Here is a 15,130-nt window from a genome sequence, read left to right as displayed (position 1 = left end):
TAATCTTTCAGACCTTCTGAGACCTGTCACAGATGTGACAGGTTTTTAATACATATCCAGAGATCCTACTTGGAGCCAACCACAGTATACAGCTATTTATGATTTGTCATGAGCTCCGAAGGCATGTCTTCCCAAAGGATCTCCAATCTTCTGGAGGATGTAAAGTCCCTCCTTGCCATCCATTGTGTCCCTATTTGGACAGGCATGACAGTTCTGGACCGGATGACCTTGACTCTGGATGCAGTGCCCTAAGCACGGGCCCATATCAGAGGTCCTCTAGTCTAATCAGTCGCATGAAGATATCACTTCACACAGTGGTGGAACTGAAAAGGTGGCTCAAGGAGGATATGATTCTCAGCAGAAGGAATCTTCAGTTGGCTCCTTGTCTCTTCCCAACAACAGATGCCTTCAGTAAAGGATGGGGTGTTCATCTGGGAACACTATGGATCCAACATCACTAGTCACAAGAAGAGTCCAATTTTTACTCCAATTTCAGGAAACTCAGGGCTGTTAGGTTAGCCCTCCAGGATCTTAAAGACCACAGGGTGTTAATACATACCAACAACCTTGCATCGGTATTCTACAAAAAAGCAGGGGGAACCAGATCTCCCCAGCTATTAGAGGAGTGTCGGAAGATCATGTCCTGGATACAGGGTATCAGAGCCGTTCATATAAAGGGGTCATCCAATCATAAAGCAGACTGGCTCAGCGGGAATTTTCTTCACCAGTCCGAGTGGAGCCTACATCGGAATCTTTTCTAGCAAATGGCCAATCATCTTGGATTCCCAGAGATAGATTTAATGGCAACCAGACAGAACAGGAAGACATTCAAGTTCTGCTCCCTCTTCAAGGAGGACCATCTATATCAGGCATCCTCAAACTGCGGCCCTCCAGCTGTTGCAAAACTACAACTCCCAGCATGCCCGAACAGCCTACAGGTACCAGCCTACAGCAGGGCATTGTGGGAATTGTAGTTTTACAACAGCTGGAGGGCCGCAGTGTGAGGATACCTGATCTACAGTATATCATCTAGACAGCCTTTCCCTGTCCTGGAGTCAGATCAAAGTATATGTTTTTCCTCCTCTTCCTTTGATAATGAAGGTGCTGCTCAAGGTCATTGAAGATCAGGCCTTAGGGATCTCGAATCTTCCTTTTTGCCCCTCCACCCTGGGGGGGAACTTCTGAGAGATTTCTGTTCTCATGGATATGTTGGAACAGAAAGGCTTTTACCATCCAAACCCTGGAATGTTCCATCTAACAGCTTGAAAACTGACAGGATTTCACGGAGAGATATGTGCCTTAGGCCTCATGCACACGATCGTTGTTGTGTTCCGTTCCGCAAAATGGGGTTCTGTTGTTCCGTGATCCGTTTCCATTTTTGTTTCCGTGTGTCTCCCTTTATTTTTGGAGAACCACCAGAGATAAAGAAAAGGAAAAAAAAAGTCTAAGACAGGTTTGCCATGCAAATGATAGGAAAAAACGGACGCGGATGACAATCTTGTGTGCCTCCGCGTTTTTTAGCGGTCCCATTGACTTGAATGGGTCCGCGAACCATTTTCCGTGAAAATAATAGGACAGGTTATATTTTTTTGACGGACTGGAACCACGGATCACGGAAGCGGATGGCAAACGGTGCATTAGCCGAGTTTTCAACAGACCCATTGAAAATCAATGGGTCCGCAGAAAATCACGAAAAACAGCGCAACGGACACGGAATAAAACAACGGTCGTGTGCATGAGGCCTTACAGATGAGGTCATCCAGATCTTAGTAGCTTCTAGAAGACCATCTACTGTTAAAGTCTATGATTGGATAGCAAGATGTTTCTTGTCTTAGTGTTGCAGGATGCGCTATTCATCTCCAGACGTACCAGAAGTGCTCAAATTTATTCAAGAAAACTTTGAGAATGTGGTTTCTCATATCCATTACCTCTGCTAAATGGTAGGAGAAATACAAGCTATCTGCTGGAAAGAGCCATACTCAAAGATACTTTCACACTAGTGTTTTTCTTTTCCAGTATTGAGTTCCATCACAGGGGCTCAATACCGGAAAAAAAACTGATCAGTTTTATCCTAATGCATTCTGAATGGAGAGCATTCCGTTCAGGATGCATCAGTTCAGTCCCTCTTACGTTTTTTGGCTGGAGAAAATACCGCAGCATGCTGCAATTTTCTCTCAGGCCAAAAACCTGAACACTTGCCGGAATGCCAGATCCGGCATTAATTTTCATTGAAATGTATTAACCTCTTAAGGACATAGGGCGTACAGGTACGCCCTTGTGCCCTGGTACTTAAGGACACAGGGCGTACATGTACGCCCTGTGTATTTTCGATCACCGCCGGGCGGCGGGCGGTGATCGGAAACCCGTGCCTGCTCAAATCATTGAGCAGGCACTTGGGGCAAATGCGCCGGGGGGTCCGGTGACCCCCCCATGTATGCGATCGCAGAAAACCGCAGGTCAATTCAGACCTGCGGTTTTCTGCGTTTCCGGGTTGTTCGGGTCTCTGAAGACCCGATAACCCGGAACAGGATGGTGATGGTGGTGTGATTTCACCCCACCAATCACCATCCAGCGATCCTGAGTGGTGATGGTGACATCACCACTTAGGATCGCTTTCCGATTGGTCTGTGGGCGGTCCGGCGCCAAATTCAAAAGAGGCAGGCGCTCCTCTCCTCCTCCTTTTGTGTTCCGGAGCCGGAGGAGAGAGGAGCTGCCTGCACGTGTGCCCACCATCGTTGCCAGCACCCCCAGGACCCGATCTGTGCCCCCAGGACCCGATCTGTGCCCCAGCACCCCCCATCAGGTACATAGGGACAGCATAGGGAAAGTTTGTTTTAGGCAGGGAAAAAAAAGGGAAAGTTAGTTTCTGAACTTTTCTTACTTTGATTGCATCACCCTAAGTTAGGGTGTCTGGGGTCCACAGCACAGCTGTGTGACCCTAGACCCCCCCAGGGGTGCTGGTTTCCCGGCCCACCAGTTAAATCCACCGGAGCCCCCTTCCGGTGAACTTGTCTGGTGTAGCCCAGAGCGATACGAGCCCGTGATTCCTGATTTTGTAGGCCAATCAGGAATCCAGATTTCCACAGTGGGCTACACTGAATATGACTTTTTTTGTCATTTTTTCAGTGACCCACTGGTAAATCTGATGGTGGAGCAGACGAATCTGTACGCCCAACAGTTCGTCGCTCAACACCCGGGCTCCTTTTTGGCCAGGCCCGGTGGCTGGACGCCGGTCAGTGCAGCCGAAATGAGGATATTTTGGGGCCTCGTGCTGCATATGGGCCTGGTCAAAAAACCCAGTGTCAGGCTGTACTGGAGTGGGGACGTCCTATACCAGGCCCCACTTTACAGTACAGCCATGACACGCTCCCGGTTTGAGGCCATCCGGAAATGTCTGCATTATTCCGATAATGCAGCATGTCCCCCCCGAGGTGATCCTGCCCATGACCGTCTGTATAAGATACGGCCGGTCATCGATCACTTTGGGGCCAAATTCATGGAGGCCTATGTACCTGGAAGGGAGGTCGCGGTTGATGAGTCTCTCATTGCGTTCAAGGGGAGACTCATTTTCCGCCAGTATGTGCCCTCCAAGCGGGCGAGGTATGGCGTGAAGCTATACAAAATTTGTGAGAGTACCTCAGGGTACACTTACAAATTTCGTGTGTACGAGGGGCGAGATTCCCGGATTCAACCCCCAGAATGTCCCCCCACTCTGGGTGTTACCGGGAAACTTGTGTGGGACCTTATGTACCCACTGCTGGATAAGGGTTACCACCTTTACGTGGATAACTTTTATACCAGTATCCCCTTGTTCCAGTCCCTTGCCGCCAGATCCACGTCCGCTTGTGGGACCGTGCGGAAAAATCAACGCGGCCTCCCTGCCCACCCCCTCCAGGTACCTATCCCCAGGGGTGAGACCCGTGCCCTTACCACTGGAAACCTGTTGCTGGTCAGGTATAAGGACAAGAGGGATGTCCTTATGCTGTCCACAATTCATGGTAACGGCATCACCCCTGTCCCTGTGCGAGGTACCGCGGCAACGGTCCTCAAGCCCGATTGTATCGTCGCCTACAATCGGTATATGGGAGGAGTTGATCTCTCGGATCAAGTCCTCAAGCCATATAATGCCATGCGCAAAACCCGGGCATGGTACAAAAAAGTTGCGGTCTACTTGGTGCAGGTTGCCATGTACAACTCTTTTGTACTATCCCGAAGCGCTGGCAGCACAGGGACATTCCTCCAGTTCTATGAGGCAGTCCTCAAGGCCCTGATCTTTTCGGACCGGGAAAGAGCAGGCCGGAGTACCTCGGGAACTGTAGGTGCCCGGATCGTCCCTGGCCAACACTTTCCAGGTGTGGTCCCCCATACTGGAAAGAAGGGACGAACCCAAAAAAAGTGCAGAGTGTGTCGCAGGAGGGGGATACGGAAGGACACGACTACTCAGTGCGACACGTGCCCCGATCATCCGGGCCTCTGCATTGACGGTTGCTTCAGGGAGTATCACACTTCCATGGAGTACTAAATTTATATCCCAATTTAGCACTGACATCGGATAAAAAAAAATGGTTCTCAGACCTGAGACACCCAAAAAAACTAAAATAATTTATTAAAAGTAGACATATTAGGTATCGCCGCGTCGGTAATAATCTCCTCTATAAAACTACCCCATGACCAACCCCCCCAGATTAACACGGTCAAGAAAAAAAAAAAAAAAAAGGTGCAAAAAAAGTTTTTTTTTGTCACCTTACATAATAAAAAGTTTAATAGCAAGCGATCAAAAAGTCATATAGCCCCCAAAATAGTGCCAATAAAACCGTCCGCTCCTCCCGCAAAAAATGAGCCCCCACATGAGATAATTGGATAAAAAAAATAAAAATAAAATGACCCTTAGACTTTAGAGATACCCAAAAAAAAGATTTGTATCAAAAAAGATAATATAGTCAAAAACCTAAATAATTGTAAAAAAAGTAGACTTATTAGGTATTGCCGCGTCCGTAAGAATCTCCTCTATAAAAATATCCCATGACCTAACCCCCCAGATTAACACGGTTAAAAAAAAAAAAAAAACGGTGCCAAAACCTCTATTTTTGGCACTTTTCCATTTCAATCCGTTTTTTCCGGTAACAAAACAAGGGTTAACAACCAAACAAAACTTAATATTTATTACCCTGATACTGCAGTTTACAGAAACACCACATTTGTGGTCGTAAACTGCTGTATCAGTAAAAAGGAGGCCGCAAAAGGAAAGGACCGACATGGTTTCTGGAAGGCCGATTTTGATGGCCTTTTTTATTGACACCATGTCCCTTTTGAAGCCCCCCTGATGCACTCTAGAGTAAAAACTCCCCAAAACTGACCCCATCTAAGAAACTACACCCCTCAAGGTATTCAAAACTGATTATACAAACTTTATTAACCCTTTAGGTGTTCCTCAACAGTTAATGGCAAATGGAGATGAAATTTCAGAATTAAAATTTTTGGTAACCTTGCCTCACAAAAATGTAATATAGAGCAACCAAAAATCATATTTACCCTAAAAATAGTCCCCAAAAAAATGCCACCTTATCCCGTAGTTTCCAAAATGGGGTCACTTTTAGGGAGTTTCTACTCCAGGGGTGCATCAGAGGGGTTGAAACAGGACACAGTGTAAATAAACCGGTCCATAAAAATCAGCCCTCCAAAAACCAAACGGCGCACCTTTCACTCTACGCCCCGCTGTGTGGCCGTACATTAGTTTACGGCCACATATTGGGTGTTTCTGTAAACGGCAGAGTCAGGGCAATAAAGATACAGTCTTGTTTGGCTGTTAACCCTTGCTTTGTTAGTGGAAAAAATGGGTTAAAATGGAAAATAAGGCAAAAAAATGAAATTTTCAAATTTCATCCCCATTTGCCAATAACTCTTGTGCAACACCTAAAGGGTTAACGACGTATGTAAAATCAGTTTTGAATACCTTGAGGGGTGTAGTTTCTTAGATGGGGTCACTTTTAGGGAGTTTCTACTCTAGGGGTGCATCAGGGGGGCTTCAAATGGGACATGGTGTAAATAAACCAGTCCATAAAAATCAGCCCTCCAAAAACCAAACGGCGCACCTTTCACTCTACGCCCCGCTGTGTGGCCGTACAGTAGTTTACGGCCACATATTTGGTGTTTCTGTAAACGGCAGAGTCAGGGCAATAAAGATACAGTCTTGTTTGGCTGTTAACCCTTGCTTTGTTAGTGGAAAAAATGGGTTAAAATGGAAAATAAGGCAAAAAAATGAAATTTTCAAATTTCATCCCCATTTGCCAATAACTCTTGTGCAACACCTAAAGGGTTAACGACGTATGTAAAATCAGTTTTGAATACCTTGAGGGGTGTAGTTTCTTAGATGGGGTCACTTTTAGGGAGTTTCTACTCTAGGGGTGCATCAGGGGGGCTTCAAATGGGACATGGTGTAAATAAACCAGTCCATAAAAATCAGCCCTCCAAAAACCAAACGGCGCACCTTTCACTCTACGCCCCGCTGTGTGGCCGTACAGTAGTTTACGGCCACATATTTGGTGTTTCTGTAAACGGCAGAGTCAGGGCAATAAAGATACAGTCTTGTTTGGCTGTTAACCCTTGCTTTGTTAGTGGAAAAAATGGGTTAAAATGGAAAATTAGACAAAAAAATGAAATTCTCAAATTTCATCCCCATTTGCCAATAACTCTTGTGCAACACCTAAAGGGTTAACGACGTATGTAAAATCAGTTTTGAATACCTTGAGGGGTGTAGTTTCTTAGATGGGGTCACTTTTAGGGAGTTTCTACTCTAGGGGTGCATCAGGGGGCTTCAAATGGGACATGGTGTAAATAAACCAGTCCATAAAAATCAGCCCTCCAAAAACCAAACGGCGCACCTTTCCCTCTACGCCCCGCTGTGTGGCCGTACAGTAGTTTACGGCCACATATTGGGTGTTTCTGTAAACGGCAGAGTCAGGGCAATAAAGATACAGTCTTGTTTGGCTGTTAACCCTTGCTTTGTTAGTGGAAAAAATGGGTTAAAATGGAAAATTAGACAAAAAAATGAAATTCTCAAATTTCATCCCCATTTGCCAATAACTCTTGTGCAACACCTAAAGGGTTAACGACGTATGTAAAATCAGTTTTGAATACCTTGAGGGGTGTAGTTTCTTAGATGGGGTCACTTTTAGGGAGTTTCTACTCTAGGGGTGCATCAGGGGGCTTCAAATGGGACATGGTGTAAATAAACCAGTCCATAAAAATCAGCCCTCCAAAAACCAAACGGCGCACCTTTCCCTCTACGCCCCGCTGTGTGGCCGTACAGTAGTTTACGGCCACATATTGGGTGTTTCTGTAAACGGCAGAGTCAGGGCAATAAAGATACAGTCTTGTTTGGCTGTTAACCCTTGCTTTGTTAGTGGAAAAAATGGGTTAAAATGGAAAATTAGACAAAAAAATGAAATTCTCAAATTTCATCCCCATTTGCCAATAACTCTTGTGCAACACCTAAAGGGTTAACGACGTATGTAAAATCAGTTTTGAATACCTTGAGGGGTGTAGTTTCTTAGATGGGGTGATTTTTGGGTGGTTTCTATTATGTAAGCCTCGCAAAGTGACTTCAGACCTGAACTGGTCCCTAAAAATTTAGTTTTTGTAAATTTCTGAAAAATTTCAAGATTTGCTTCTAAACTTCTAAGCCTTATAACATCCCCAAAAAATAAAATATCATTCCCAAAACAATTCTAACATGAAGTAGACATATGGGGAATGTAAAGTCATCAGAATTTTTGGGGGTATTACTATGTATTACAGAAGTAGAGAAACTGAAACTTTGAAATTTGCTAAATTTTTCCAAATTTTTGTTAAATTAGGTATTTTTTGGTGCAAAAAAAAATAATTTTTTGACTTCATTTTACCACTGTCATGAAGTACAATATGTGACGAAAAAACAATCTCAGAACGGCCTGGATAAGTCAAAGTGTTTTAAAGTTATCAGCACTTAAAGGGACTCTGGTCAGATTTGCAAAAAATGGCCTGGTCCTAAGGTGTAAAAAGGCTGTGTCCTTAAGGGGTTAATGCCTGATCCGGTTTCCCGATCTGCGCATATGCAGAACTTTAAAAATGTGGGGAAAAAAAATTCGGATCTGTTTTCCGGATGACAACCATAAAGATGGATCCGGTATTGCAATGCATTTGTCAGACGGATCCGCATCCGTCTCACAAATGCATCCGTTTGCGTTCGGATTGCCGGATCTGGCAGGCAGTTCGGGCGACAGAACTGCCTGCCGGAATTGTCTGCCACAAGTGTGAAATTACCCTTAGATCTCAGGACTGTCCTATTTTGCAGCTAAAGCTGGATTTTTTGCATAAAGTTCCGTCATTAGTAGCTTTTGATCAAGAAATATACATACTGTTATTTTTATACTGTTATAATGCAGACAATAATAGGGCATGTTCTATTATTTTGCGGAACGGAAATACGGACATACGGAAACTAAATGCACACGGAGTAACTTCTGTTTTTTGCACACCCATTGAAGTGGTTACACATATGGTCCGCATGAAAAATGTAATGGACATGGAAATAAAATACGTTTGTGTGCATGAGCCTTAGAATGATGACCAGTCCAAGGTCCATTTATTGGATGTAAAGAGAGCACTGCTTCTGTATTTGGAAAATACTATTTTCATAGTTAAAGGTCCAAACAAGATGGCCTCAAAAGCCTTGTTATCCAGATGGATCAAATGTGCTATGTCCAAAGCTTATGCGGCTGTGGGCCATCCTTCTCTAATAAATATCAGGGCGCATTCCACGAGGTCTACCATGACTTCAAGGGCAGAGCTGGCAAACATCTCCTTTGATCGAATCTGCAGAGCAGCTACAAGGTCGTCCTGATGCATGTTTATCAAGCATTACAAGACATCTCTGCCAGTGTGAACGTAGCCTTTAGTATAAAAGTGCTTAAACAGGTGATTTCCTGATTCCCCCTTTTTGTCACGAGGGTGTCAAGAGCCACGTCTGACTCTGTTATACCCGGGGTCAGGAAGTCGCAGCGGGTGGCTGCGCGTTCGATGTACAAAGACAGTGCTGTTTCGTAATGGTAGCTTTCTGGGTTTGCCTTGCAATCCTTTTTGGTTCACTCAGGGATCCGTAGCTTCTCCTCCTCAGCTGTTTCTTGTCCAGCAATCCCAACCTCCTTATATTCCCATCTCCCACTTCTCTGGTTGCCAGATATAGAGCTTCCTGCCTGGACATCTATACTGACCCACTGGAGCTGAGTAGCTGTGTTCCCTTCAGCCTCCCTGGCCAGCAAAGCTTAAGGTGCTCTGGCTGGCATGGGCACGTACAGCAGAGATGTGCCCCTGCACACCCTTCCCCTTGCAGGAGGTAAACTACACTAACTACTCTAACCTGTAGCCCACTTCCCTACATAGGGGGCTTAGAATTCTACCTAAGTATAACTCTGCTGTGTTTGCTGCCACCTGCTGGTGAACCAGGCACATTACATGAACAGTTACATGACATTAATATAAATGCACATTGTTGAGGGACCTGGAAATAAATACACAAGGTGACATGCAGGTTAGACCATAAAAGACAGTAGCAAGGTGCAGAAGTGGTAACAACATTCTGGGGTGTTACACATGCTGTATTGTACAGCATTTAACTATCAGTGTAGAACACTGACAGTTGCCTTGGAGACCCAGCCTGGGGGTTGGATCTCCTAGGACAGTGGTCGGCAAACCGCAGCTCTTTAGCCCCTAGAATGCGGCTCTTTAGCCCCTAGAATGCGGCTCTTTAGCCCCTAGAATGCGGCTCTTACAGGTGACCTGTGTGGTGGCACTGCTAAGTTTTCTAACTCCGCTACTGTCGATATGCTAAGTGCAGCTGCTAATATGGAAAGGAGGGGGCCCCCCGGCGGCGGCCTCTCTGAGCCCCGCTCTGCCTTCCTCTTTAAGAGACTCGACGAGCAGTGGCTGTGAGTGAGCGTGCCGCGTCTGTCTGACATTGCCACAGCTCCGCCCACAGAGCAGAGAAGAAGAACCAGCGGCAGCCAGCCACAGCCCACAGACTCTGCCAGGGAAGGCCCGCGGCCCGCCGCCCACACACAGAAGACTCTTCTGAGACTGTGACAGGAGGCAGCCAAGTTCCAACAGTTACTGGTAGGTTGGTTAATTATAACAACTTAGTTACTGGATCCCATTCCCACCATCTCACCGTCCCAGTAGTGCCAGCCAGTGTACTGTAACTAGCCCGCCCTGGTTCTGTTTGTACTGGACTGGAGAAATGTGCATGGGGGGGGAAAGTCATGAGAGAGATGTTTGTGCATGTGCCGGCACTGCTGGAGAAATGTGCCATGGGGCCGCCCTGGTTCTGTTTGAACTGGAGAAATGTGAATGGGGGGGGGGAAGCGAATGACTCAGAGTCATGAGAGAGATGTGACAGAACCAGGGTGGCCCCATGGCACATTTCTCCAGTAGTGCCAGCACATGCACAGATATCTCTCTCATGACTCCCTCCCCCCCCCCATGCACATTTCTCCAGTCCAGTCCAAACAGAGCCAGGGCGGCCGCGGCCCCATGGCACATTTCTCCAGCAGTGCCAGTGCCAGCACATGCACAGACATCTCTCTTGTTACTCTGAGTCATTCGAACCCCCCCAATACACATTTCTCCAGTCTAAACAGAACCAGGGCGGCCCCATGGCACATTTCTCCAGCAGTGCCAGCACATGCACAGACATCTCAGATTCATGAGAGAGATGTCTGTGCATGTGCTGGCACTGGCACTGCTGGAGAAATGTGCCATGGGGTTGCGGCCGCCCTGGTTCTGTTTGGACTGGAGAAATGTGCATTGGGGGGGGCCTTATTGTTTTTCGCCCCAGGGCCCCATTTCACCTAGAACCGGCCCTGCCTGTGGAATGCATTTGCCCTCTGCAAATCTGGAGAGGGCGTGTACATCTCATATCACCCATATTTCCTCCCACTATTATCATCACACAGGAAGCCGGAGTAATCGAGGGTGTACACACCTCCTTCCAAACGTCGGAACGTGCTGCGTCACAACAGGAAGTGACGAGGGTAGTGAAAGGTAGTAAAAAAAAATATTGGCTCTTAAAAGAAATTTCAATCGTGGTTTTGTTTATATTTGGCTCATTTGACTAAAAAGTTTGCCCACCACTGTCCTAGGACTCCGTAGATGGCAGGTTCCGATGTCTGTGTAAGGCATCAGGGCCGCCATAGCAACCATCGTCCCCCTGACACTGGAGCTTGGGGGGCCTATGGAGTCAGAGGGAGCCCTCTCCCTTTGTAAACCCTGCATGTGCCGTGGTCAGCGCTGACCATGGCATGTAAAGGGTTAATCCACCGGCATCTGCATTTTCAGCAATGCCGGAAGATACAGCAGGCCTGGCTACTGATCGACTGGGCGCAGCTCTTGCACCTGCCCGATCATATCACGTACAGTACAGACCAAAAGTTTGGACACACCTTCTCATTCAAAGAGTTTTCTTTATTTTCATGACTATGAAAATTGTAGATTTGGAATTATAGACATAACAAACAAGTGTGAAACAACAGAAAATATGTCATATTCTAGGTTCTTCAAAGTAGCCACCTTTTGCTTTGATTACTGCTTTGCACACTCTTGGCATTCTCTTGATGAGCTTCAAGAGGTAATCCCCTGAAATGGTTTTCACTTCACAGGTGTGCCCTGTCAGGTTTAATAAGTGGGATTTCTTGCCTTATAAATGGGTTTGGGACCATCAGTTGCGTTGAGGAGAAGTCAGGTGGATACACAGCTGACAGTCCTACTGAATAGACTGTTAGAATTTGTATTATGGCAAGAAAAAAGCAGCTAAGTAAAGAAAAACGAGTGGCCATCATTACTTTAAGAAATGAAGGTCAGTCAGTCAGCCGAAAAATTGGGAAAACTTTGAAAGTAAGGGCTATTTGACCATGAAGGAGAGTGATGGGGTGCTGCGCCAGATGACCTGGCCTCCACAGTCACCGGACCTGAACCCAATCGAGATGGTTTGGGGTGAGCTGGACCGCAGAGTGAAGGCAAAAGGGCCAACAAGTGCTAAGCATCTCTGGGAACTCCCTCAAGACTGTTGGAAGACCATTTCAGGGGACTACCTCTTGAAGCTCATCAAGAGAATGCCAAGAGTGTGCAAAGCAGTAATCAAAGCAAAAGGTGGCTACTTTGAAGAACCTAGAATATGACATATTTTCAGTTGTTTCACACTTGTTTGTTATGTATATAATTCCACATGTGTTAAGTCATAGTTTTGATGCCTTCATAGTCATGAAAATAAAGAAAACTCTTTGAATGAGAAGGTGTGTCCAAACTTTTGGTCTGTACTGTACCGTATATGTACGTGAAAATGCAGCAAGGGGTTAAGACCACCCCGGCATACAGCTATCAGTGACTGAATGAACGAGCAAACATTGGGCAATCGTGATTCGTGACCTTTTAGTATGCTTAAAGATCACGATCTGCTGCCGGCAAGCAACTAGACAGCATGGGAGGAGATCACTGCATGTAATAGCAAAGGTCTCCTCTGCTAGTGAACAGGCGATTTCCAGGAAGGAATGCTATCAATCCCTGATAAGGCAGCCCCAGTTTTATGACTGAATACATAAAAAGCAGAGATTTAAATGCATAAATTACAGGTCTTACTGAATCTTTTCCCTCAAAACTATTTATCAATCTGCGTATCCTGCTCTATAACATGCTGCCTACAGATTGCACAGAATTTTCTGGACCTCTTTCACTGAAAAAATGTGTCAAATCTTTTCTGTTTATTTCTGTCTTTTCTTTTACAGAAAACTAATATATTGCTTCTGTCAGATTATGCCAAACCAGTGATGTGACATCAATGCACAGGGAGTAACTACCAGTTAATAAATTACCACTGGACCTTTGCAGAAGGCAATAACTAGGTCATCATTGCATGGTGCAGCATAGCTTCCATTTGGTGACATTGGCGAGAGAGAAACATTAGCTGGTAAGTTAGATGGTCTCTTTCAATACAATCTTGCGTTATTTTCTTGCTCTAGTGATTCAGTAGTTTGACAAGTTGCCTTCCTATTATTTAGTGATACTACAATCTTTATATTGGCAGATTTCCCATATATAAAACAAGATGAAAAGGCAACTATCTGTAACTGTCCTCTCTCTCTTTCTCTCTCTCTCTATATATGTGTATATACTGTAAGGGATTGCTCTCTCTCAGAGGGTCGCAATCACAGACTTCTTCACAGACAACAGGATTTAATGTCCAAACTGGTGCTTTTTTTTGGCACTTCAGCAACCACACAAACATAAACATCAAAATAAACACCTACCTAATACAAAGTACTTATCCCTGACTCACCTCTAAGCACAGCTTATACACAGGGTCTTAAGCTCCAACCTTTAGCAGATCCGGTCACCGAACACAAGTCCAGATAGGGAAGAGATCCGGCTACACGTAGCCTTGTGGCCCCTCAGCCCTCCTGCCCAGAACAAAATTTAAACAAAACTGTCTCAGCAAACTACGCTTTGATGAAACCCCTGCAGCTTTCTGGATTTTATTTATCTCACCCAGCTGAAGTATCTGGGTGGGATATACACACCTTCCAGCACTTATACCGTATACCGTTAACACACAAACTCTTAACTCAAATTTCTTAACTCATCGTGTTATCTTGAAACAAAAGCCATTGAAAAGCAATTGAAGGTGTTTGTTTAATGCATTTAGTTTAGATAACGCGTCTCATAAAGCATGTGTATTAACTCTACTACATCCGTATAATGCACCGAAAAGGGATCGAATTAAACTTTCTATGTGTGAATGTAATGATGATATTAGTGATTGCAATATTACAGTTAAAGGATATGTTTATTGGGTAAAACTTTACAATGGAAATAAGTCTCTAGAACGGATACAAGATGAGATGCAGATATCCATGGAAGCATACAGGTCTCCTATGGCACAGTTGCCCACAGCAGGGGTGCACCTAGCCTTTCTGCTGCCTGAGGCTAAAACTGCAACGGCATTCCCCCTCCCCTTTAATGCCAATTTCTTAACCTAACCCCTTCCCTCCAGCCATACTGTTAAAGACATACTTAGAAAACATTACATACCGAGCTATAAAACATACAGGGTATTACAGCGCCATATACCGCTTACATCCAGTGATGTGTCCTCTAATGTAGATGTTCTCTTTACTCATCTTCTCCTTTCAGACCAGACTGCCATGATGATTTCTTTCAGCCATCTCTCGTCTCTGCAGGGTTGGACAAGCAGTCATTTTCTTAGTTTCCTACTTTTCCTTCATCCTCCCACCTTCTGAACACCCCATCCTGCCACCTCTAATACTGTGCCCACTGTGCTCCACAGTACTATACTGAAGAAATAGATAACCCTTCTGAAAATACCATTCAGATAGTTCCCCTTCAATAATTATTGGCACACAATGCCCTAAAAAATAACTATGCCCAGCAAATAGTGTCCCTGAAACGTATAGTGCCGTAAACATGGTGTCCTCCAAAAATAGTTGTGCTAAGCTGATGTGTGCCAGTACAAAAAATTACCCCTTATAATGTCTGCCAGTAAAGTAATCCCCCCTTGCAAACTGTGCCAATTCAAAAAAATGCATCTTTATAACGTGTGCCAGTACAAAAAAAATTTAAACTTTTAGTGCCCCCTGTAGAACAAATGTTCCCATAGTGACCACCTTAGAATGTGTGCCAGTACAAAAATGCTCCCTTATAATGTGCGCTAAGAACAAAAAAAGTCCCTTATGTGCCAGCACAAAAATGCTCCCTTAAAACATGTCAGTACAAAAAACTACCCCCTTTTAGTGCCCCCAGTAGAATGGATGTTCCCATAGTAGCCCCCTAATAATGTGTGCCAGTACAAAAATGCTTCTTTTTACAGCCGCAATGTCCCCATAGTACTCTCTCCAGTTAGAAATTAATGACCCCCAACCTATTGTGGCCCAACAGCATGCTGCCAAATAAAAATAATAAACTCAAATACTTTCCTCCATTTTGCTGTCAGTGATGCAGTGCAAGACACAGACCTCTTCCGGTCTGTGCCCTGAGCTCTATGCAGTCCGGCACAGGCAGCGCGATAATGATGACAGCGGCTTCTGAT

This window comes from Bufo bufo, chromosome 4 (assembly GCF_905171765.1).
Source record: "Bufo bufo chromosome 4, aBufBuf1.1, whole genome shotgun sequence".
Lineage (NCBI taxonomy): Eukaryota > Metazoa > Chordata > Amphibia > Anura > Bufonidae > Bufo > Bufo bufo.
The sequence above is the reverse complement of the archived record's forward strand: the minus strand, read 5'-3'. Positions refer to the sequence as shown.